The 24,220-nt window shown below is 42.7% G+C and overlaps 1 pseudogene; it reads left to right on the top strand.

Moving 5' to 3' along the window:
* Positions 1-1,187: 1,187 nt before the first annotated feature.
* On the top strand, positions 1,188-1,257 carry LOC134362338 (U2 spliceosomal RNA; annotated as a pseudogene).
* The last annotated feature ends 22,963 nt before the right edge of the window (positions 1,258-24,220 follow it).

The raw sequence follows: 24,220 nt of genomic DNA, 5'->3' as shown, positions 1-24,220 counted from the left end.
AGTAGGATACTTAGAGCAACCACTAAGAAAGCTATACAAAGAGGTACACTCAAACACCCTATACACAAATCATAAGGAAATTCTAAAATATGTTCAATTATCCCACAGGAAGACAGGAAAAAGAGAAACATACAGGTAAAAGTTTTAAAAAGGAGAGAATTAATAACAAAAATAATGAAATGGCAGACCTAAGTCTTAACATATCAAAACACAAATTACCTCAGTTCTCCCATTATGAAATATGTAATTTGAGCAGCCCTATAACTGTTAAGCAAATTGAATTTATGATGAAAAGAACTTCCCAAAAAGAAATATCAAGGCCCAGATGGGTTTCACTTGGAGAATTATACCAAATGATTGAAGAGTTAATATTAATTCTACACAATCTATCCCAGAAAATAGAATACACATCCCAACTCATTGTATCAAGTTAACATTACCCTGATACTAAAACAGACAGTCAATCAATACAGTATAACAAACAAAACTACAGACCAATATCCCTCATAAATATAAGTGAAAAATTCCTTAACAAATTATTAGGAAATAGCAGTCAGCAGTATATAATAATAATTATGCACAATTAGCAGGTAGAATTTATTCCAAGAATACAAGGCTGATTCAATATTTGAAAATCATCAGTGTAATCCACTAGATTAACAGGCTAAAGAAGAAAAATCACAAGATTATACTTATCGATGCAGAAAAGGCATTTGACAAAATTCAACATCCACGTGATAAAAACTCTCAGAAAAATAATAATGGAGAATTTCCTCAACTTGATAAAGATTGTCTGCTAAAAGCCTAAAGCTAACATTACACTTAATGGTAAAAGACTGAATGTTTTTCTGATAAGATTAGGAACAAGACAAGATGTCTCCTCACCACTACAATTCAACATAATATTTGGAGTTCCAGTCAATAAGGCAATGAAAGGAAATAAAAGACACACTGATTGGAAAGGAAGAAATAAAACTGTTCCTATTTTCAGATAGCATGATTATCTATATAGAGAATCCCAAAGACTCTACCAAAAACTCCTGGAACTAATAAATGAGTTTAGCAGGGACAAAGGATACAAAATAAACATACAAAACTTAGTTCTATTTCCATATACTAACAATGAACACATGGACACCAAAATTAAAAATACAATGACATTCCCATTCTTTCAAAAAGGAATTAAAATCGCTTCTCGGCCTTTTGGCTAAGATCAAGTGTAGTATCAAAAAGGAATTAACTTAGTATAGATCTAACAAAGCATGTACAAGACTTGTATGTTGAAAACTACACTATACTGATGAAAGAAATACGAGATCTTAATAAAGAGATATACTATGTTCATGGATTAGAAGACTCAATATAAGATGTCAATTATCCCAAAATTGATCAAAACCCTAGCAAGATATTTTATATGTATAAATATGAAATACACATATATAACATTATTCTAAAATTTTTATGAAAATACAAAGTAACTAGAACAATTAAAATAATTTTGAAAAAGAAAAACAAAGTAAAAGGAATCAGTCTACCAAATTTCAAGACTTATTATACAGCTATAATAATCAAGTCTGTGTGGTACTGGCAGAGCGATAGACACACAGACCAAAGCAACAGAATAGATGTTATGGGCTAAATTGTGTCCCTCCCAAAATTCATATGTTGAAGTCTTATATTAGAGAGTGTTCTCCAGAGAAACAGAACCAATATAATATATATATATTATATATTGCATTGTATTTATTATATATAATAATTTATTGTATATATATTTAGTATAGGGAACTGGCTCATGTAATAACAGAGGCTGAGAAGTTCCAAAATCTGCCATTGGCAAGCTAGAGACCCAGAAGAGCCAATCATACAGTTCTAGTCTGAATGCCAACAGGCTTAAGACCTAGAAATAGCCAATATTTCAGTTTGAGTTTGAAGGCAGGTAAAGAACCCAGGCCCCAGCTCAAGGCCCACCCACGTCATGAAGGGCATCTGCTTTACTCATTCTATCCAATCAAATGTTAATCTCATCGAGAAACACCCTCACAGACTCACCCAGAATAATGTTTGACCAAACATCAGGGCATTCCATGACCCAGTCAAGTTAACAGATAAAATTAACCATCACGAGTGCTGAATGCTGTGGGTGACACAGACACTCATACACTGTGTTTCTCCTCTTTGTGAATTGTCAGTTCATGTCCTCTCACACATGGCTGGTGGGAACGTTCACTGTTAAGCCTTTTGAGAAGCTATGTGAAAATACCTATCAAAAACTTTGAAAATAATCTAGCCAGACAGTTTTCTACTAATCAGGGTGTTTCTTGAGAGAAAAAGAATTAATAGGGTGTGCTTATGTGTAAAAAGAGATCTATTTAAAGGAATGGGCTCACTCACATAATTATGGAGACTGGCAAGTTCAAAATAAATAAATTAATTAAATTAAATTAACCATCACAAGTACTAACTCCCAGTAGCTCAGAGTGTGACTGTATTGAACTCTCATACATTGTTGGTGGGACTGCAAAATGGTGCAGCCTCTATGGAAAATGGTATGGAGGTTCCTCAAACAATTGCAGATAGATCTACCATACGACCCAGCTATCCCACTGTTGGGAATATACCCAGAGGAATGGAAATCATCAAGTCGAAGGTATACCTGTTCCCCAATGTTCATCGCAGCACTCTTTACAATAGCCAAGAGTTGGAACCAGCCCAAATGTCCATCATCAGATGAGTGGATACGGAAAATGTGGTACATCTACACAATGGAATACTACTCAGCTATAAAAACGAATGAAATACTGCCATTTGCAACAACATGGATGGACCTTGAGAGAATTATATTAAGTGAAACAAGTCAGGCACAGAAAGAGAAATACCACATGTTCTCACTTATTGGTGGGAGCTAAAAATTAATATATAATTCACACACACACACACACACACACACACACACACACAAAAAAAAAAAAAAAAAAACGGGGGGGGGAGATATAACAACCACAATTACTTGAAGTTGATATGACAAGCAAACAGAGGGGACATTGTTGGGGGGGGGAGGGAGGGAGGTTTTGGTGATGGGCAACAATAATCAGCCACAATGTATATCGACATAATAAAATTTTAAAAATAAATAAATAAATAAATAAATAAATAAATAAAAAATAAAGATAAGATCTTTAAAGAGGTAATTAAGTTAAAATGAGGTCATTAGTGTGGGTCATGATGCAATTAGACTGATGTCCTTTTTAGAAGACAAAATTTGGACACAGACATGTACAGAGGGGAGACCATGTGAAGACACAGGAATAAGAAGGGTATCTACAAGCCAAGGAGACAGGCCTAAGGCGACACCTTGATCTCTGACTTCAAGCCTCCGGTTCTGTGAGAAAATAGCTTTCTGCTGTTTGAGCCACCCAGTCTGTGGTACATTGTCATGGCAGCTCTAATAAACTAATACGGTAGAGAACCCAGAAATAAACCCACACAAATATATTCAACTGATTTTTGGCAGAGGTACAAAAGCAATTCAAATGGTAATAAAGCAATTAGACACCCATGGAAAAAATATAAACCTCGATTTAATTCTGACACTTTACACAAAAATCAACTCAAGTGAAACATGAACTTAAATGTAAAACATAAAACTGTGAAATTTTTAGAAAAAAAAAAACAGGAGAAAAGCTTTGGGTTCTAGGGCTATGTAAAGGATTCTTAAACTTAACACCAAAAGCACAGTCCCTCAAAAGGAAAACTGAAATTACATTTCACCAAAATTTAAAAGTTTGCTCTATGAAAGAATCTATCAAGAGGACAAAAAGATAATGGGTACAAAACTATGACATCTACCCTAAGTGAATCATTGTACAGTATATGCAGGTATGGTAGCAACACACTGTACCTTACAAATATGTACAAGTAAATGTTAAACTATTTTGAATTTTTAAAAAAAAGATAAACTACAGACTGGGACAAAATCTTGCAGGCACATATATGACAAAGGACTAGCATCCAGATTATATAAGAAACTCTTAAAACTGATTGGTTAATAAAATCCAATTAGACAATGTACAAAAGATACGAACAGACATTTCACCAAAGAGAATATACAGATAAGCACATGAAAAGATGTTCAACATCATTAGCCAATAGGGAAATACAAATTAAAGCCACAACGAGATACCAATTCATGCCTATCAGAATGGTTCAAATGAAAAATAGTAACCACACAAAATATTGGTGAGGATGTGGAATAAGTGGACATTCATGCACTGCTGATGGGAATGTAAGTGATCCAGCTACTTTGGAAAACAATTTGTCAGTTTCTTTACAAAGTAGGCATGCAACTACCATATGATCCAGCAATTGCACCCCTGGGCAAATTTATTCCAGACAAATGAAAACTCATTTACATAAAAGCCTATACATGGATGTTTATAGCAATTTTATTAGTCATAGTCAAAAACTGGAAACACTCAGATGTCCTTCAACAGGCGAATGGTTAAATAAGCTACAGTGCATCCATACTATGGAATACTACTCAGCAATAAAAAGGAATGAAATATTGATACTTACAACAACCTGAATGAATTTCCAAGGAACTCACCTGAGTGAAAAAGCAGCCAAAAGTTTACTCACTTTTCATTTATATAACATAGTAAAATTCCATTTATATAACATTCTTGAAAATGACAAAATTATAGAAGTGGAAAAGAGATTAGTGGTTGCCAGGGATTAAAGAGGAGGTGGGGTGAGCGGAGAGTGGGCGTGGCTATGAAGAATCCTCCCAGTGAGGGAAATGTTCTGATCTCGACTGCATCAATAGCAGCAATATCCAGCTGGAACACTGTAAAGTACTATCGTTTGCAAAATGCTACCCTTGGGAGAAACTGGGTAAAGGGTGTATGAGATCTCTCTGTGTTATTTCTTATTACAACTACATGTGAATCTGTAATTATCTCATAAATACAAGTTTAGTTTAAAAAATGAGTTATAAGGGTTTTTTTTAAATAACAACATGGTGGAAGTACAGAACTTGAGAGTTGAAAAGAACTTTAGTGGTCCCCATCTAGTCCAAATACCACGTTCCAGAAAAAATCCATTTAGTCACTTTGTTTAAATTCATAGTTTCACTTGTAGATAGGTTAACGTGTGATTATGTGAAGAAAATCAGGCTATATTTATTAATGACTTGCAAAATATAATCCAGAGAATCCGGTCCTAAATGGAATGGGCTATAATATTCCTATATGACTATGAAGGCACTTTCAGTGTGAGCTGAGGTTCAGCTGTACTAACAAAGTGCGCTGGTGGAAAGAGAGGACACTTTCTTTCGTGAAGCCTTCCTAATTTTTATGAGAGATTTACCTTGAAGAGAATCCTAGTTTACTTCTTCGAGAATGTGGACACATACCCTTCCAGTCTCTAACACAAGGATTATCACATGGAAGGCATTCGATAATATTTGTTGACTTGGCCCTGATATTTCTTGCTTTATCTGATGTGCTTGTCTATTACCATACAAAGTTCAGAAGTTTGCAGCAGATCCCTGAAGTGGACGGATGAAGGATAGTCTTGTTGACAAAACTTCTCAGTACCCAATTAAAAGGGTAAGAGAACACCTTATATATCTTTCCAGTCTTCCTTTGTCTGTTGGTGAAGATGTGTAAAGAAATCGCTACGTGTTCAATTATAGTGTTTTATTTTTAAAGGCTTTGGATTCTTACAGAAGTTTTCTAGCATAATGATGCGTATTTTCAAACTCTAAACTACTGTTTCTCTTCATCTACATTTTTCCCTAAACTTTTGATGTCTAATCTAAGAAGAAGGAGTGCACTATATTTTCATCCTTTGCTTTTATGAGGAATATTAGACCATAAGTCTCTGGAGGGTAAAACTTCTGCTTTTTTATGCATTGCGTGTGACACTGAGCTCAGTGCTGTGTGTAGTCATTTAACATGCTCAATTCAAATTAACAGTCTGAGCATTTGTCCCTTCTTTCTTAGCATGAGCTGGCAACGTTTCTTGAGGCTGAGGGCTTGCGTGGCATCTGCATTTCTCACAAGGGCGTGGTTACACAGGGAGAATTCTGTGTCAGGACTGCCAAGCTGTTGTCAGGCGAGCCCTGGCCTGTGCATTCAGCAGGTTTGCTTTCTTACAGGCAGCTACTCCAGGGGCCATTTGATCTCCTCTCTGGCGTGGTCCTCAAAACTGAGGGATGGCCCCAGTGCAGCAGAAGGGCATTCTGCTCAAACTGCCTACTTCGTAACGAATGGATTCAGGGCCCAACCAACTTACAGCACAGTGACAAGCTAAAAAATATACACACAGTCACACATGTACACATTTTACAAACATGCTAAGAAAATAGCTTCAATCAGATTTTTACTTGAACATCCAAACACAACTGAGACTCTTTCAGGTATTTTGACATCTGCTGGTATAATTGCTAATTATCTACTTTTATTTGAGTCTTTTTTAATTCCCTCAAAGCTATCGGATCATACAACTTTTCTGAGAACCTGAAATTTATCATACAGGTGTGCAGAACACCTGAGTTCAAAAGGAGGTCACTGTCCTCAAGAAAACAAGTGTGTGAATAGTTCCTGTGGCAAAATCCCATGCTGCTTTCCAGGTTTCAGGAATGAAAGGATAAGAAATTTAAAATTATTCATAGTAATTGGTGGTAGAGTTTGCAAGGCCAGCTATGTTCATAACTTTCAGAGGGCTTAGCCTCTTAACCCCCTCTAACTAGAAGCATAAATTGAAAGAGATATAGGGTAACACAAATTTTAAACGGAAATTATGCTTATAATAGCCATCTGGTAATCCTTGTTACATGATATAGCCCAGAATGCCACAGAACAAACCTCTCAGCATGAGAAAAGCACTAACATCAGGAGCAGCTGGGTGGGGTATATGCTCCCCCATTACAAAACCCACAGGGCTCTCATCATCCCTGAACCCTGGTTGGAACCCCCAGCACCCTGAGGAAGCAGGTCAAGGAAGGGTAGACGTGTCTGCATCGCTCTCATCTCCAAAGCTACTGTTGCTAAACACAGAAGTATGTGACACAGAGAACTCCAACCAGGACCGCAGGTCAGAGACTTTGGGCTAAGTTTGCGATCACAGATGATTGCACGGTGTTCCTTCACCCATGCATCTTCCAAGCTCCTGGACGATGAGCTGGTGTAGGAGTGGAAGATGAGCTCGGTGGATGGTCACTCAGACAGAAAACCTCATGCAACGACATTGCCTTTTGCCATTGAGATGGCTGGCACCTTGGATGGTGGCTGGTTTCACAGTTAGGTCCTTTGATGTGGTACACAACTGTTTCTTTGAAACAATCTCAGTGCATTCCATTTTTTTAAGAGAAACACAGCAGAAGGCATAGCAAGTCTATACCCATCCCTTCTTACCAGAGGTAACATTAAGCGAGTGAATATTTCAGCCCTCTAGCCATTACTCCTTTGACTTCTATGCAGGACTAAACAAGTGAGAACAAAATCAGAAAAAAGTTGGTACACACACAGATCCTGTCTTCTATGATAAGTCGGAAAGAAGAGAAATTAAGGAACAGAATTATGCAAAAGGAGTCATTAATTTTAATTTTTTTCTATAAAATTTTTATTGAACTATAATTTATTAACAGAATAGTATACAAATCACAAGTATGTAAGTGAATTTTGACATATGCACACATGGGTGTAATAATCAACCTGTTAATCATTATTTTTAAGTGATCAGGTTTCTAAAAGTAACATTAACAGGCTAACCTAGTTTCTCCATTGTTTTCAAATGAACCTGTAATTCTTTTTTCCTTTAAAGGTCAGATCTTAGAGAAGTTGATAAACAGAGAAAGGATAACAACTTGCTTCTCCTTTGACCAAAAAGTTTTATGAGTTTGAGCTAGGTAAGTATCCACCCTTCAGAAAGAAATAAGGTCTGTGGGTAAGCCAATTTTTTTAAAACTTTTGCTATTGTGGTGATCTTATAGCAAGTCATTTTTTAAAACATTATTTAATTTTTAATTGAACTTCCAATAATTTTATTGGACCCATTTTCCCCCAACCTATTAAGAAAGTGAAACTGACCTTAAAAAATAAAGTTTGAAGAACTCTGAATGCTATTAATTTCACCAATGAATATTACTTTTGACATGTAATTTTTGTTCAAGATGGTACTGAATTTTGAACAGTGCTTTCCAAATCCTAAAACATCAGGTTTATTTGAGATGCTTACTAAAAATGTAGTCCCACCTTAGACTAGTTAAATTAAGTTCTCTGAAAATTTGCATTACACTAAATAATTCTGAAGCTGGGGATCCTGGAACACAGCTTAAGAAATACAAATTTAGGGGAACCCAGGCAGCAGACCTAATGAATTTCCAGTAGTGCCTAAAAGCTATGCAAAAGTATTTTTTTCTTTCCTTTTAAATTCTATCAGTGTCACTTTGGTGGGCAAGCTGTGAGCACGATCAGCTCTGCAGCCTGCAGAGGTAAGCTTGCAATGACTGTATTGGAACCACACGTACCAGGTTTAAATCCTGACAAGGTCAGCTGTGTGACCTTGGGCAAGTTGCTTGACCTCTTTGTGACTTTGTGTTTTGCATCTGTTAAAATGAGAGTTACATTTCGGAAAGCTGCCAATACATATTTGTGAAGGTTATCAGATTCAGGAAGGGGCCACAAGGGTGCCCACCTCACAGCATTGTGATGAGGACCGAGTTGACGTCGTTGATCTTCGTCATTTGCCGCTCTGTATTTGTGAACTTGCCTACTTGCCAACATGTATTTGTAACTCCCAAATCAATGCTTGCGGCACGTTTGTGGTCATTCATGGACGTGTCCACAGCGGTGGATAATGTGCGTCCCCAACACGCACATTCCCAGCTGCAGTTGAACAAGGCATGACTCTGCCTTTTATTTCAGCTCTCAGACTGTAAACAAATATCCTTTTTACAGCCTATTTAGTGCACATTTATCACATTTCTATGCTTTTTGTTAGTGGTTCTGCTATTTAAAATAGCCCCCAAGCATAGTGCTGAAGTGCTGTCTAGCGTTCCTCAGCTGTGAGGTCCCTTCTGGACAAAATATATGCATTAAATAAGCTTTGTTCAGGCATGAATTGTAGTTTGGCCATGAGTTTAATGTTGAGTCAACAATATACATCAAATAATGTGTCCTTAAATGGAAACACACATGAAACGAGGCTCTTACTGATTGGTTGATGAAAATATTGTGACCAGAGGCTTTCAGGAACCTCACCCTATGCCTTTCCTAGGAGCAATTGTTCAGTATTTGTCAATTCAGTGTTTGCTGTGAGTTTGTGGAACATACTTATGGCAAACAATGCGAATCAGCTGTACATGTAAAGCAAATAAATAGCTGCCAGATCCAGTTACTGCTACACAAATGGTCATTAGATGAAGAACACCTGACAGTTTAGAGAGACACCAGATCCCATCTGCAGGGAAGCTGTCCAGGGACCTGGTAGGAAGCAGGTAGTCTAGGAATCCAAAGTTCTTCCAAGGAAGGAGTCAGGGATCCAGGATAAAGGGAATTATGATGGGTCAAGGCAGATTTGGTGGCTGGCCTTCCCTGAGGTCTCAGGCATTTTTACCAGCACTGATGCCGCTTTAACCAGCAGTCAGAGGTGCTGCTGGGAGAGGCCCGGTGTGGGGCAACATTCTGGTCCCTCACCCAGCTGAGTATCAGATTGACCCGGAGGGCTTTAGAAAAATTTGCTGAGGCAGATTTCTCAGCCTCGCCTTAGAATTTCAGGTTCAAATTTTCTAGAACTAGAACTGGTATCTGTAGCTGTAAGGAGCTCCCCAACACCAGTCTAAAGGTAGCATTTGGGAGCCACTCTGGTAATGGAAAAGACTCTTCCTTTGGGATAGGGTAGGCTTGGGTTCGAATCCAACTACATGCCCTTAGGTGGGTGATTGACACTCAGTAAACCTGGGTGTTTTTTACCTGTGAAGTGGGGATAATAACTCCATCCTTAGAGCATCGTGGCTGAGAATAGAAGAGTGCATGTAAAATGCCAGAGGCAATGTGTGGCGTACTGCAGACGCCCAGCACACGTTAGGCGGACCTCCCTTCTTGTTGGTCAGCCCTGGCTGCTCTTCCCACCTTCTCCTTTTACATGTGAAATTGACACAGCCCCAGGAAGTACTGGGTTATTTTCCAGCATGGTAGAAAGCTGGGCTCACACATCTGGTGTAGAATAGACAGATGCTAGGCGCTCCGGCCAGAACCAAGAACACTCAGCCCAGTCTCACTGTCCTCGTGGCTTCCACTACTCAGGGAAGCCTGCCACAGGCTGTGTGGTTGGCTAGAATATGAACCAGAATAGAAGCACTCCTGCCTTAGGTCTCATGTCAGCCTTCCTTAAGAACTTGATCCGGAATCTCTGGGACTTTGCAGATGTTATCGTGGGTTGAGTAAATGCAGACAGGCCAGGTGGGGAGCGTGGGCGCCAGAGCACAGGGGGTCGCTGCCTTCTGAGCTGCATCTGCCACCAGCTGGATCTTCCCCAGGGCCATCTGCAGGCCCTCCAGGCGCTATCTGTTTGCCACTGTCTGGGACACAGGCCCCAGGGTCCCTGAGCAACAACTCTGTCCTGGAAGATAAGCTGGCCATAGTGAGAAGCCCATGCCCTTCTTCACCTCCTCCGCTCTCATCCCTAACACTTGGCCCAAGCCTGCTCCCTTCCTGCTCCTTCCATCCTCTCCTCCAGCTCCTACCCCATCTCCAAAAATAGTTTCTCCCCAGTTTGCTTTGGGCCATTCCCAACCTTTGTCACTCATGTTATCTCTGGATCTTGGCTGAGGATTTAGTGAGTAGGAAAACCTCCTTTCTAGTGGCAAAGCCATACCTCCTGATAAGGGTACTTTCCCTCTGACTCCTTGGTCATTCACTTGCAGAGATGTCAGCTCCCTGGCACAGTGAGATGAAACCCCAGGTGACTTCTCTTCTGTTCCCCTTGACTGGGGTTTAGCTTCAGTCAGCGTCCAGAGTTGGTTGAAGTTCAGTCCTGCCTATTAGAAGGCAGGCATCATAAGATCATTCATCAAAGAGCTCTGAAGTCGAGCAAAATTTTCCTAAACATTCAGGTATGTTCCACTGCCATCTCCTACCCTGATTAAAGAACTAGGAAAGCTATGTCAGGCTGTGGAGAGTTGAAAGGCCGTTCACAAGCACACGTATCGTTTTACCTGACGTTTCTTGAGTGCATACTCTGTGTCAGGCACTGTTGTATTTTACGTGAATGAACTCATTTAATCTTTTCAACATCCAAGGAGTTAGGCACTACTAGAATGAGGTATTATCCTCATTTTATCAAAGAGGATATCGAGACATGAAGAGACTAAATAACTTGAACAGGAGCCCAAAGCTTGGAAGCAGCAGCATCAGGATCAGAAACCAAACAGAATGTCCCCAGAGCCAAGACTCACAGCCCCCATGCTGGGCTGGGCTCTAAAATAACATTTTTCAAGCAGAGAAACCATTGAGTATTAGGGTTCCTGAGACCCTGGGGACTGTCAGGGGTGTGAGATACAAAATTTGTGGGCACCCAGCTACCCAGTCTCCACACACCTCCCTGGGCATCTGCTGCAACCATATCCTTTTATCAGTTATGGACGGTGGACTTTCGTCTAAGTCTTGACTTGAAAGAGGGGATCTGAGGGAAGTATCTAGCTCACCAGACTGAGTTCCACTAGTCAGGGCCTGCTTGGTTCGTGTTTATAACTCTAGCACCCAGCAGGAGGTCTGGCATGTGGTCGCTGCCTGTCAACTGTTTGTTGAACAGGGAATGATGCTCCAGCCCCTGCCCCTCCTTCCCTTCCTCCCTGGAGATAAGGAAACAGCACAGGGAGGGGAAGAGTGCGACAGAGTGACAGAAGGCAGCAAGCATGGCCCTAGAAGCAACCTTGCACTCACTATGCCCCTTATTCAGTGAACTCAGAAGGTTTTGGGGGCTTCATCTGCAAACTCCAGAGGGTAGACTGCAAAACCCTGAGTTCTAGTACAACTCTAAGTTTCTGTGAGTCACAGACAGGACGCCAGAACTGGGAGCCAACTCAGCATCAGGGTGTCAATCGCATCCTTATCTCTTATCTACAGCAGGGGAATCCTCATGCAGCAGGGAGTGCACAGGGCAGGCTGTTCCAAGCTCTCTCTGGGAGCTCCCCTGGGAAGAAATTTATATTAAGCCTCTCAAGGAAAGAAACAGACATGTATAGACAGTCATTTTCAAGCATAACTGGTCAGAAATGCCACATGGGAATGGAACCACTAAGAAGGTTCTGTCTGCAGAGATGATGTCAAAGAAAGAATTACAAAGGCCAAAAAGTTACTAAGCACCTGCCGTAGGGCCCTGCTGTTACTCAGGCAGAGGCAATAACAGATGTAGAGATACCACCAGTCACATCGTGCCCCTCGAAGGGACCAAGACACATTAAAAGTCAACATATCAACACTAACCTGCAAGAGAGATAACCAGCCTTTTTGGGGGGCATTGAGGTGATTTTCACAATTATTTATTTTAAAAACAGGATGTAAAATGGGATTCTTTCTCTTCCTCTTGGCTAAGGCCCCTGCATTAGTTTCCTGTGGCTGCTGTAACAAATGACTCCAAACTAGGTGGCTTAAAACAAAATATTATCCTCTCACGGTTCTGGAGGCTGAAGGTCCCAAATCTGTGTCACTTGGCTGAAATTGAGGTGTCTTCAGGACTGTGCTCCTTTGGGAGGCTCTAGGGGAGAATCTGCTCTTTGCCTCTTACAACTTCTGGTGGCTGCCAGCACTTCTTGAGTTGTGGCTGTGTCCCTCCCATCTCATAGTCACATTGCCCACTGCTCTTCTGCATAGGTCCACTCTCCCTCCACCACCCTCTTATAGGGATGCCTCTGGTTGCATTAAGACTCCACCCTAATAATCCAGGATAATCTCACCACCCTTAGTATACCCACATCTTTTGCTGTGCATGGTGATATTCCCACATTGTGGGAATTAGAACCTGTTATCTTTGGGGGACATTTTCCAGCCTACTACAGCTTCCAAAATGGCCAAGAAGAAAGCACGAGGTGCCAGGCCACTGCAAGACTCAAAAAGCATCGAAAGACTCTAAAAAAGGGTCAAAGACCATCACCCACTTGCAGATGCAGGGGTGGACACTGAAGAGGCCAGGAAGGGGACTGTGGTAGAGAAGGATTGGGACGAGTCTCCTCCCATCCCTACAGCAGAGGAGAGGGGACCTTTTTGCTCCCATCAGGCCATATCAGGTGCTGGCGGGAACAGAGTGGAGCATGGTGACAGAGGGGAAACATGACTTGCACCCCCCAGGCTGTGTAGAGCACAGACACTGGCACCTCATGCTTTCTGGGGAAGACTGATGGTGGCTGTGTGACCACGGCCTGGGCAAGATCCAAGTGGGAGAGAAGCGGGACTGCATTGAAGGGCAGAGACACTCACGGCTACACAGGGGACCACGAAAGACTCAGCCCACACAGATTGCTTCCTGGAGGGGCACTGTGATCCAACAGGGCCCCCAAAACTGAGGGAGGAATCATCATAAGGAGCCAGCCTGAGAAATACCACTGTCCTCATCGGGAGGCCCACAATCAGGAGGTCCCCCAAGGAGAAGACACAGGACTGACCACCTGTCACAGCCCATGTCTGATCCAATGTCTGATCAGATCTGTGCCCACCAGGAAAGGTCCCTTTCCAAACCTCCCCATCCTCAGCTGCAGCCCCAAAGAAGCCAGAATCAATGCTGTGAGGCAGCAGGAGGCAGAAGAAAGTCCTGATTTCAGGCAGGGGAGTAGACGAGCTTTAACTCTGGATAAAGTTCTCAGTTTTGCTGCCTACATTGGACTGGCCATTTTAATTATTGAAATGCTTAATTTCTGCACTGAGACTCATCTTGAGACTTAAAGAACCTGGAAGACTTTTTATTACTAACAGTGACAAAGTCACTGGACCTGACTGAGTTTTCACCCAACACTGGGAATGAACTAGCCTACAGAATTACAGAATGGATTCTAACACACCAGAGAAAGACAAATTAAGGTGGTGCTAAGGGTCAAGTGTGTCCCCCAAAAGTTCTTGTGTCATAAACTTGATCTCCATTGTAACAGTGTTAAGAGCATGGGAAATCCAATTATCGTATTTAAAAGGTGGGCCCTTTAGTAGATGATCACATTGTGAGGACTGTGCCCTAGTAAATGGACTGATCCATTCATGGAATAACAGCGAGTAAGAAGCTTAGCTCTCCTGCTCAGCCCATTCTCACCATGTGATACCCTGGCTTGCTGTAGAGAGCCGCCACCAAGCAGGCCCTCACCAGATGTGCTCCCTGGACTTCAGACTTCCCAGCCTCCGAAACTCTAAGAAAAAATTTTATTTCTGTATAAATTACCCAGTTGCAGGTATTCTGAAATAAGCAACAGAATCGGACTAATACAGGTGGTCATTTCTCCATGTACCTTATCAAGCCTAGTCCATTCACTGTAATGTTTGGATTTCTTTTTATCATTTAGTCTCTTTTTATTACTTAGGTCAGAAAGCTGGATTTTGCTGACATTCCTCAGCCACAAGGCAAGGCTACTACGGGAATGTGTACTAGCCAGAGCTTCCCCGGTCTTTCTATTTTCAAAGATCAACTGCAGAAATCACCCTCACAATGCATGTCCTCAAGCCATGGATTACAAGGATTTCTGGGTCACTGGGGAGTTAGTTGAACCACTGACCTCACTACGTAAAGACCTGCAGTTTATTTGGCTTCCAAATGCTATCCTGTGAGCCAATTTCAGTTTAGATACAGCACTTTTCTCCAGCCTGGGAACAAAGTTCACTGTTTCCTCATTCTTCAGTGCCTGGGAATCCCCCTAGCTTTTATTATCTTTTGTGGGTACTACAAACGTGGTCATCTCTGCAATTATCTGCTGCTAATGTGAAGAAGCCTTAACAGTTGGAGCAAATAAAGAAAGGCAAGAATGGAACAAAAGAGCTTTCCTCTTCTATTTCTCTTCTTTATAGACTCAGGCTGTGAACCTGAAATTTGAATCAAGGTGATAAACAGAATCCTGGTTTCCCATAATCCCTGGTGGACCTGGGCACAGTATGAACATGTGCAAACTACACTGGGTTAGAAATCAGGAGACCCACAACGTGGTCTTGGCTGAGTACCTTGCTGTTTCATGTCATTCTTCATCTAAGCTATGGGCACATGAAGGTCTCATGACCTAACAAGGTTGTGAAAAGCAAATGAAATAAGGATTGTGGAAGTGCCTATGTACATACCCAGTAGCAGGAAGACCGCTGATTTTCTGTCATTATAGTGGAGGTGGTGATTTAGAGCTCTGACTCCTCCATTAAGGATGTTGGATTAAACACACTTATTTTGCTCCACTCCTGTCTGTATTCATAATAAAATGAGGGTAGAAGATTTCAGTAAGGGCATGTAGTCATTAGGACAAATAAATTGGGAGACAAGGTAATATGACTAATAGATGCACACACATGTTTTTAGAAAACAGGACAAACGATCTCTGACACAGCACATTCTAGACAGATACATTCTATGTAAGCAAGATGGAAAGCTGAAAAACAACATAATTTGCATCCACAACCTTGAAAAGCTTCAGAAATAGATAGCACAGCTACCTTTGGAAATGAGGGTAAGTTAGGGGCTTAAAAGGAGACTGTTGGTTAAAAGTCTATTTACAAAGCATTTGGATGCACAACCCCTTTCAAGCTCTGCACTTCCAAGCTCTGTCCTCTCCAGCCCCTTCCCTACAGAAGACTGGAGGCTTATTCTCTAGGGAGGACAAAAGAGACCAGGGAACACCAGACCTCACTGCGGGCAATCCTGTTTAAAACAGCAGGATTAACTGAAATATCCCCAACCTTCTTCCCAATTCTACACATGAAATTCTGGACTCCCAGGGTAACACCCTCCAAATATGAGATAGAAGATGCTTCTCTGAAAAATGTTATCAGCCTGAGAGAAGAGACTCAAAGATGCTGACACTGGAGTTTCCTGTGGAATGCTCACTTAAGCTAGCAGAGACGAATAGCCAAGGACCACAGGACATCTGAGGCAAGTTTCAGACAGGAAAGGCAGATTCCAAGACAAACAGAAAAAAGCAACTTGGAGTAAATAGATACTATGCAAGGAGGTGAGGATTTCCCTCTACCACTCCACCAAAATAAACAAAACAGAACAAAACAAAACAAAATCATTACTGTCAGAGAAATAACAACAGATGTTACAACTCAGAAACAAGAGTAGAGTTGTTAAGAAGAGAAAGAATAATCATGCAGTAAGCATACTGCATAGCCCAAATAATGGAAGTCACTCTGAAATCATCAAAGATCTGTCAGGAGACGTGAGCAGTGACACGCAGGGAAATCCACACCCTTATTTTCCCAGGTGGGAAGATAAGAGCCCATGCTTAAAACTGAAACAGCAAAAGTTGCATTATAAACAATAACCGTGAGAGACAAAGACATCAATATGAAAAGAAATAGCTAAAATAACTGAAAGTGACAACCTTGAGAATGAGGAAATAGAACAGCTGGGGGGTGTAAAAGACCCTGATAGACTGATACTTTTGGTAATGAGCTTTAGAGAACTTTTCAACTCTTTATACTATGAGTATTTTATTTTTTATAAAACATAAAAAATTATGAAAGAGCTTGGGCTCTGAAGTCAGACTGCCTGGGTTAGTAAGTGGCTGTCTTCACTGACTTCCTACAAGATCGTGGACAATCTGCTTATCTTCTTTATGCCTCAACTGAGTTCCTCATCTGTTTAGATGAGATAGTAACTGTACTACCTTATAGAACTGTTGCTAGGTTAAATGAGACAATTTGTGTAAAACATGGGACCTGTTATATAGTATGTGCTCAATAAATAGTACCGGCTGTTGTGTTCATTGGTGTTGTTTATCTGTTCCCAGAGATCTTATTTAATGGGTTTGGGGTGCAGCCTGGATATCAAAAGTGTAAAAGTCTACCCAGGTGATGCTAATGCACAGCAGAGGTGCAAAACCAGCAGCCTGCAGCTCAGAGGAAGTGTCCATTCAGTGCCGGGTGGGGAACATAGTAACTTGCTACAGAATAGATGATTCCTGATGTTTCCTTGTCAATCAACCTGCTTCAGCCCTACACTATCCAGATTTTGAAAAAATGGTGTATTAACACCACAGTGTTTCTCATTTTACAACCACTTCGCCACCTGAAAAGTTGACTATAAACAGAAGTTTTCTAAATTGAACCCCAGAATTAGGTTTGATCTTGGAGATAAATTCCCACAGGAGAATGTACTAAGACAAACTAAAACTCACACTTAACAATGTAGCAAAAATTTTAAGAGCACAATATTTAAGAATAAGCAATATTATAAAAAATATTAATAAGCTCTAAATTTTTGTTGGGTTCAACTATTGGCAACTTTAGAGTTTTTAGGTGGGACCAATATCAAAAGCTTAGAGGAAAGATCAATTTATTTCACCTTTAGAGATTTACAGTTCTGCCCAAAATTTCCAGGTTTACAAACAGCATCACTCCACCACAACTCAAACAGGCTTAAGCAAGAAAGGATCGTACAGGCTCAGGTCGCTGGGAAAGCGTCCGGGATAATGAACAGAATAAAGGGGCATTGGTGGGACCGGCACCCGGGAGGCCTGTGCTGGGCTGGACGATGCACGCTGTGTCCGAGGTCTGCTCAGTGTGCGGGATGCAGCCGTGCAAACGTCCACAGCAGCAGCAAACAGAGACATAAGTCTAGTGCGCAAAAATGAAAATACAGCCATGGTAGAGAATAGAGACTAGGGTGAGCAGAAGGAAAGGGACATGGCGGGGTCAGGGAAGCCTCTCTGGTACTGTGACCTTGAACAGAGGCCTGCAGAGGACAGGGACAAGCCAGGCCCTATTCCAGGCAGACGAATAGTCAGCGCAAAGACCCCAAGCTGGGAACGGTCATGTTCTGTTCATGGAGCAGTGAGCTCCGAGGAGCTGGCCGGAGGTGGCCATGAGCTTGGTGGGGGGTCAGCAGAGGAGTGACAAGATTAATTAATGTTTCAAAACTCTCTGGCCAAGCAAACAAGAAGCAAATGGCCTCTTTGCTGTATGGAAAATCGAGTGTGCAGGGGCAATGCAGGGGTCGTGGGGCCAGGTACAAGGCTGCTGTGACTTCCAGGAGAGACGCTCTGCTGTGACACGTGAGATTGTCATGGTGGAGTGGGGGCCTCTTCAGGACCTGGTTCTGCGTCAGAGCTGGAGAACGGAAGGACTGGCTGGTGGATTCCACCTGGGACAGCAGCTGGAGAGGAGCGGTGGCTCCCCTGTCCCCACGCATCCCCATGTGTGGGTGCGTCCCTGCTTTGTCTCAGCCACCTGAGCCTCACATCCCATCTCCTGTTTAGCGACCATGGAACCTTATTTCTATTTATGTATCAGACCTTGGGAAGGCCCTGCTGGGGTCATGGGCCCAACCCTTGGGTCAATCACGATTGGCAGGAGGAGGGGATATAATGATTGGCCACACCTGGAATACATGCTTACCCCTATGGCCAGGTTGACAGGGTACGTTTCTGGAAATTGGCAATGAAAAGCAAAACAAACAAACAACAGTTACCACAGTCTAACCTCCAACTACAACCTAAACTGTTTGCCCCTTGAGTTCAATCCTCTTCCCCTGGACCCTGGAGATTCTCCCTTCCCTACACCCAGAGCAGCCTCCAACATAGGGCGCTCACCTCGAAAGGACTGTTGCTTTTTCAGTATCAAAAGTCGCAGGAATTCTAAATCTGGCTTCAGGACCCAGGTTAGCCTGTTGTTCAAAAACAGGTAGAGTCAAGGAGGGGGAAGAGGGGGAGACTTCATCCCTAATTGCTGGAAAGATCTTCCATCCCGGACCAGCTTAATTGCTGGAAGAAAGCTCCCCTCCGATGCTTGAGCAAAAAAGCTGCATGGAGAAGCTTTCCCAATCAGTTCTTGGAGCATCCTGAGATTTTCAGAGCCACACACGCCAGGATTTTTTTTTTTTTTTTTTTTTTTTCTTATCTTACCTAGGACTTTCTGTGCTCTTTGTCTGTTAGGGATTCTTGGCTCCAAACCAGCTCCACCGCTAGCATTTGTGTGCTTTGGGAAAACTTCCCTGCTGAAGAATTGAGAAAAATAGTCCATGTTCTCAAAGTATTTACACCTTGCAGCAATGCCCAGTCTTGAGATGTGTGTTTTAAAATGGCAGGGGCCCTGCGTGCTGTGAATATGTGCTGGCTGCCGGTCCACATTCACACTCAGGGAAGTCACTGTCACCGCAGTCTGATCACTGATCCCACCAAGGCTGCCGTCTTTAGCCTTCCTTCAGGAACACCTGCTCCCACAGTCGCTGAGAAAGAGCTGCTCAGTGTTGGCAGCTCCCCCCTCCCCCCTACCACCTCGGGCTGTTTATAGTAAATACTGCACACTAGTGAGGCTTCACTGATCTCTCTGTTTCTCAGACACCCGTCCAGCCCCTCCTGCCCTGCTCTCCTTTTTGTTTGTCTGCCACCTGGAAGCAGCAAAGGCTGCTCCTCTTGCTTTTCTGCATACCAGAAGCAACGATAATATTTACAGTGGCAGTTACGGGGCCTTCCCGCAGTCTTCGCAGCTCTGCTGCTCAGATGGTGATGAGAACCGGGGACAGCCTGAAGCAGGGCCAGGGCTCCTTCCCTCTGCGTGCCCAGGGAAGTGTGTTCAGTTCTGGCCCAGGCTTCGGGTGTGATCCTGTATACAGGCCCCCCAGTCTGGCCATCTGGAGCATGGTAACCAGAGGACTCCTAAACATTTCCGAAAATGGAATGGGTGTCCCTCTGTATGCTAAAGAAAAGGTTGCATTTCCTCTTGGAAGAGAGTGACAGAGGCTGAATTAGATGAGTTGTCTCCAAAGTAGAATTCATACATCCCGAAGGGAATAAACACAATGTATTAAAGTACAGGAAGAAAATATTATAACTTTTATTTATCTTTTCTTTTTAAATGTAATTTTTGTATATGTTTAAAACAAATGTGTTAGTACAGAAGTATAAGTATGTCATTTAAAAATGAATAAATATGAATATACATAAATTGAGGTTATATGTTTAAATTATTTTTATCCCTTAGGGTAGCTGATCAAAATAACTTAAAGACCATTAAATTAGGAGATACTCAGGCTCTTTTCTCACACTGACACTCTGTGGTTCTGTAGTTTTATGTCTTAGGACAACTTCTGCCATGATAGACCTGATGGGGTTGGGGGATTAAAAACAGACAACTGGTCTACTCGATGGGCTTTCTTTCATCTGGAACTCCTGATCCTCCCAGCCCCCTGGAGGGAGCCAGATCCTGACCAACTCATACGATGGAGGTAAGGGAGGTTACAGGCACTGTTACAGCAAACTCTCAAGAAGAGGCAGGACACCAAGGCTAGCAGCAGGAAGCAGAGTTTAGTGATGCTGGCAGCAGCTCAGCAGACTCATGTCACAAAGGTTGAGCCCTGAACGCAGCGGGACTGTCTCTTGAATGTTGTTACACTTCCAGTTTTTTACAGTGGTGTAAAAGCTGACCTTATATGGTTACAACTTCCATTTAGGTGGGAAAAGTTCTGGGTCTGTTAGCCGTTACAGCAGGGCAGGAAAGTCAAATGTTATACCAGCCATTGCAGCAGAGCAGGACACGGCTGGGCCTATGTGATAGCAGGGCAGGGTGCAGTCAGGAGAGCCTTCGGGAGAACATGGGTGCCTCTGCACAGGACAGAGGATGGCCTGGTTGCTGCCCCTTGGAGCTATCCAGGGGCTACTTCTCTTCTGGGGGTGCAGCTCTACCAAGCAGTGGGACTAGACTGGATCTTTTAATTCTTTTAAGTGTGGCTTCTAGTCTTTGTAGACTGTGCAACCTGCATGGACGCATCTTATCCTAGTGCAGTGTAGGTTTTCAGTCTCATGCAGACCAGGTGGTCCCCAGCTTTGAACGGGAAAGTCCTGTCTGTTGGTCATCCAGTCCAACCCTGGCCACTGTGCAGTTCTTCTTTAAGGGATTCATAGATTTTTCTCAACCTTTCCATTTTTTTTTTCTTTTCCTTTTTTTGTGACTGGTAAGGGGATCGTAACTCTTGGCGTGGTGTCATCCGCACCGCGCTCAGCCAGTGAGCACACCAGCCATCCCTATATGGGATCCAAAACTGAGGCCTCAGCGCTCCCAGCACCGCTGCGCTCCCAGCGCCACACTCTCCCAAGTGAGCTACAGGGTCGGCCCATCAACCTTTCCATTTTTCTGTACTCCTTTGTCATTTGACTTTTCTCATTTACTTTTTCTTTTCATCATTTTTCTTCTTTCCATTACTTGTTTCTACCTTTTTCCTCCTTTCTGAGGATGCATGGCCAACTCACCACCTCCTTTCCTTTGGGCGGTACAAATTGCCAGTGACCGCATTACATCTGGCAATCATTTTATAAAGAATTTGTGAGAGTTTGAACCTTCCCTTCTGTTGCTTCCCATTCCCTTTAGTGCTCCAAACCTATCCCCGCAAACTCCTGCCTAGGAAACACCAACGTATTTTTTTAAAAACACAACTTAGATATCACCTCTTCTAAATGCCGTCCCTGATTCATTATACATCATCTAAACTAATCACTCCCTTCATTGTACTTCCTGCACACATTGGGTCTTCCATGGCACCGAGGACGTTTGGTTGCACAGATATATTTGCATGTTTGTCTCCCTCTACTTGTCTGTAAACTCATCCACGGCCAAGGCTGAGACCCTACCTACCAGCTTCCTGCACCGTGCCTGGTGCAAAGCCGGTTCTCAATAAGCTGAGTGAATGAAGGAGGGCGTTCTGAGGCCAGTGCTCTTGTCCTTATTGTTGGCCCACCAGAATGTGGCCAGCTGCAGAGATGACAACAACACAGCTGACTGTTATTGTGTGTTTTCATTTGCTTTCAATGAGAAACCAATTAAATATGTAACCGGTTGAGTGGAGAGTACCAGACTAATGAATTATACACTCTTTTCTCTAAGAAGAGCTCCCTTCTCCGCACATACTTTGAAAAGTATGTTCCAAGCAAAATGACATAGCCTACTTACTTGCTCTAACTGCCATTTGTTTCTTAGGTTCATGCCTGTCTTTTAATCAAAGTTTACATAGGCTTGTTCCTGGACCTTAGAGATTCAAACTTTGCACCAGGAGCACTGACATTTCCTTGCTCCTGGAAATTCACTGGAAACTTTCCAGTTACTCAAAAGCCGAGTCTAATTTGAAACACAACTTTACACAGATACGATTTTCTTCTGTTGTCCTCTCCACCAAGGAAAATCGTTTTTTCAAAGACGCACCAAATTGAAAAAAATAAATAAAGGCATATTACTAACTTTGATTACTAACTTCTCCATTTGACCCCTCATGCATGACCAGGAAAAAAAAAATCACATACTTTTTCTTTTGCATCTGAATTCTACCTCTCTCTCTCTCTCTCTCTCACACACACACACACACACACACACACACACTCACACACACACACACACACACACACACACACTCACACACACACTCACACACACACACAGTCTGGAGCTGTGTACCTTTAATTGCCAGGCCATGAAAACTTTTGCACCTGTGAGTGCTTTGCTCTTGGTCTTACAACCCAAAACTCCCTCTTAGCAGCTTCCCAGAAGCCAAAGGAGCAGGAACGTGGGAGAATAACGTAGCCCAGGGTGGCCTCTGCTGAAGCATGCCCGCCCGCCACTGTCCCCACTCCCAGATGACACACCCACCTCAGCAATGTTTCCCTGAAGAAAAATCCTCTTACAAGACATGGCGAGCCCACATCATCTGGTAACTTTAAAAATATATTCTTCCCTCTCTGCTTGAAGCTGCAGTCACCCTGGGGCATCACAGTGTGACCTGGAAACCAAAAATTGAACTAAAAGTCGAGTAACCAGGTTCTAAGATATCAGCCACTCGATACCTGCGAGACCTCCAGTGATTCCCTGAGCCTCTCTGGCTCATTTTTAAACTGGGAAAATTGCATTTTCTCTTCTTTTTCCTCCTTTCTCTCTGTCTGATTTCCCCCATCCTATTCTCTCTGTTTCTCTCTAAGGTCTTTGGGAGGACAGACGAGATAATATTTATGAAATGCCTCAAATTCCTACAAAGGAGGTTTGCCAGTTCAAAACAGTATTGATTTTTAAAATGTTATTTTTAGTGCTATGCTAACACTGATGAAATATCTTTATAGATGAAAGAGTTCTGTGGGTGGATGGTACTGATGGCAGTACCGCAGTGTGAATGTACTTAATGCCACCGAACTGTGCACTGAAAAACGGTAAACGTGGTACATTTTATGTTATGTGTATTCCACCACAATTTTATAAAGGGATCCATAAAAATAAACACGACCACACAACAGAAGCTCTGTACCATTTCTGTAGGGACCCATCCCCTCCGTGCCCTGCATTTGTCCTCTGAGCATCTGCTGCCCCTCTGAGCTGCTGGAGAACTCCCGCAGAGAGTGAGATCGGGCTCCGCTCACCCCTTCCTCCCACATCACAGAGGAGGAAAGAGGCCCATTTGAAAGGAAGGGTCAACTCCAACTTAAGGTTCCTAATTTAAGGTCATTGTTTTAGAGGCAAGCAGCATATCACTCTGCGTGTTATAAGAAGCAATAACCCGTTATATCAGTAACTACCATAATAAAATTGTGTGAGAACAGCCTGCTGAGCACGTTCACTCCTGCAGCACTGCAGAGAGCTGAGCCCAATGCAGCTGGAACACGCTGCCATGACCCCATCTCCTCCTGGGAGGACACACTCCGAGGCAGCTGCTGTAGGACTGACAAACAAGGGTGGTCCCCTCTGGAGCAGATCTGATTTCCGTCTGCCTGCCCCTCAGATTTCCAGATGACCAGATCTCAATCCTCTGCCGTCTCAGAGAACCGAATATCGAATTTCGCCAGAGTGGACATTTTACAACTGGGTTATAAACTGTAACCAAGGGGCTCTCAGAGAGGTTGACATAACCTCCAGCTACCTTGTCTGAGTGGCGCCACAGTAGCGGGACCTGGTTCTTTCTGGAGAGTGCTCTCCCTGGAAACAGGTTTGCAGAACATGCCATGTTATCGCAGGCAGGGCAAAGTCTCAGGAAAAGAGGCATGGCTGCATGAGTCGCAGAGAGACTTCTA

Source organism: Cynocephalus volans, chromosome 13 (genome assembly GCF_027409185.1).
Source record: "Cynocephalus volans isolate mCynVol1 chromosome 13, mCynVol1.pri, whole genome shotgun sequence".
Lineage (NCBI taxonomy): Eukaryota > Metazoa > Chordata > Mammalia > Dermoptera > Cynocephalidae > Cynocephalus > Cynocephalus volans.
This window is presented reverse-complemented; position numbering and strand designations above follow the sequence as displayed.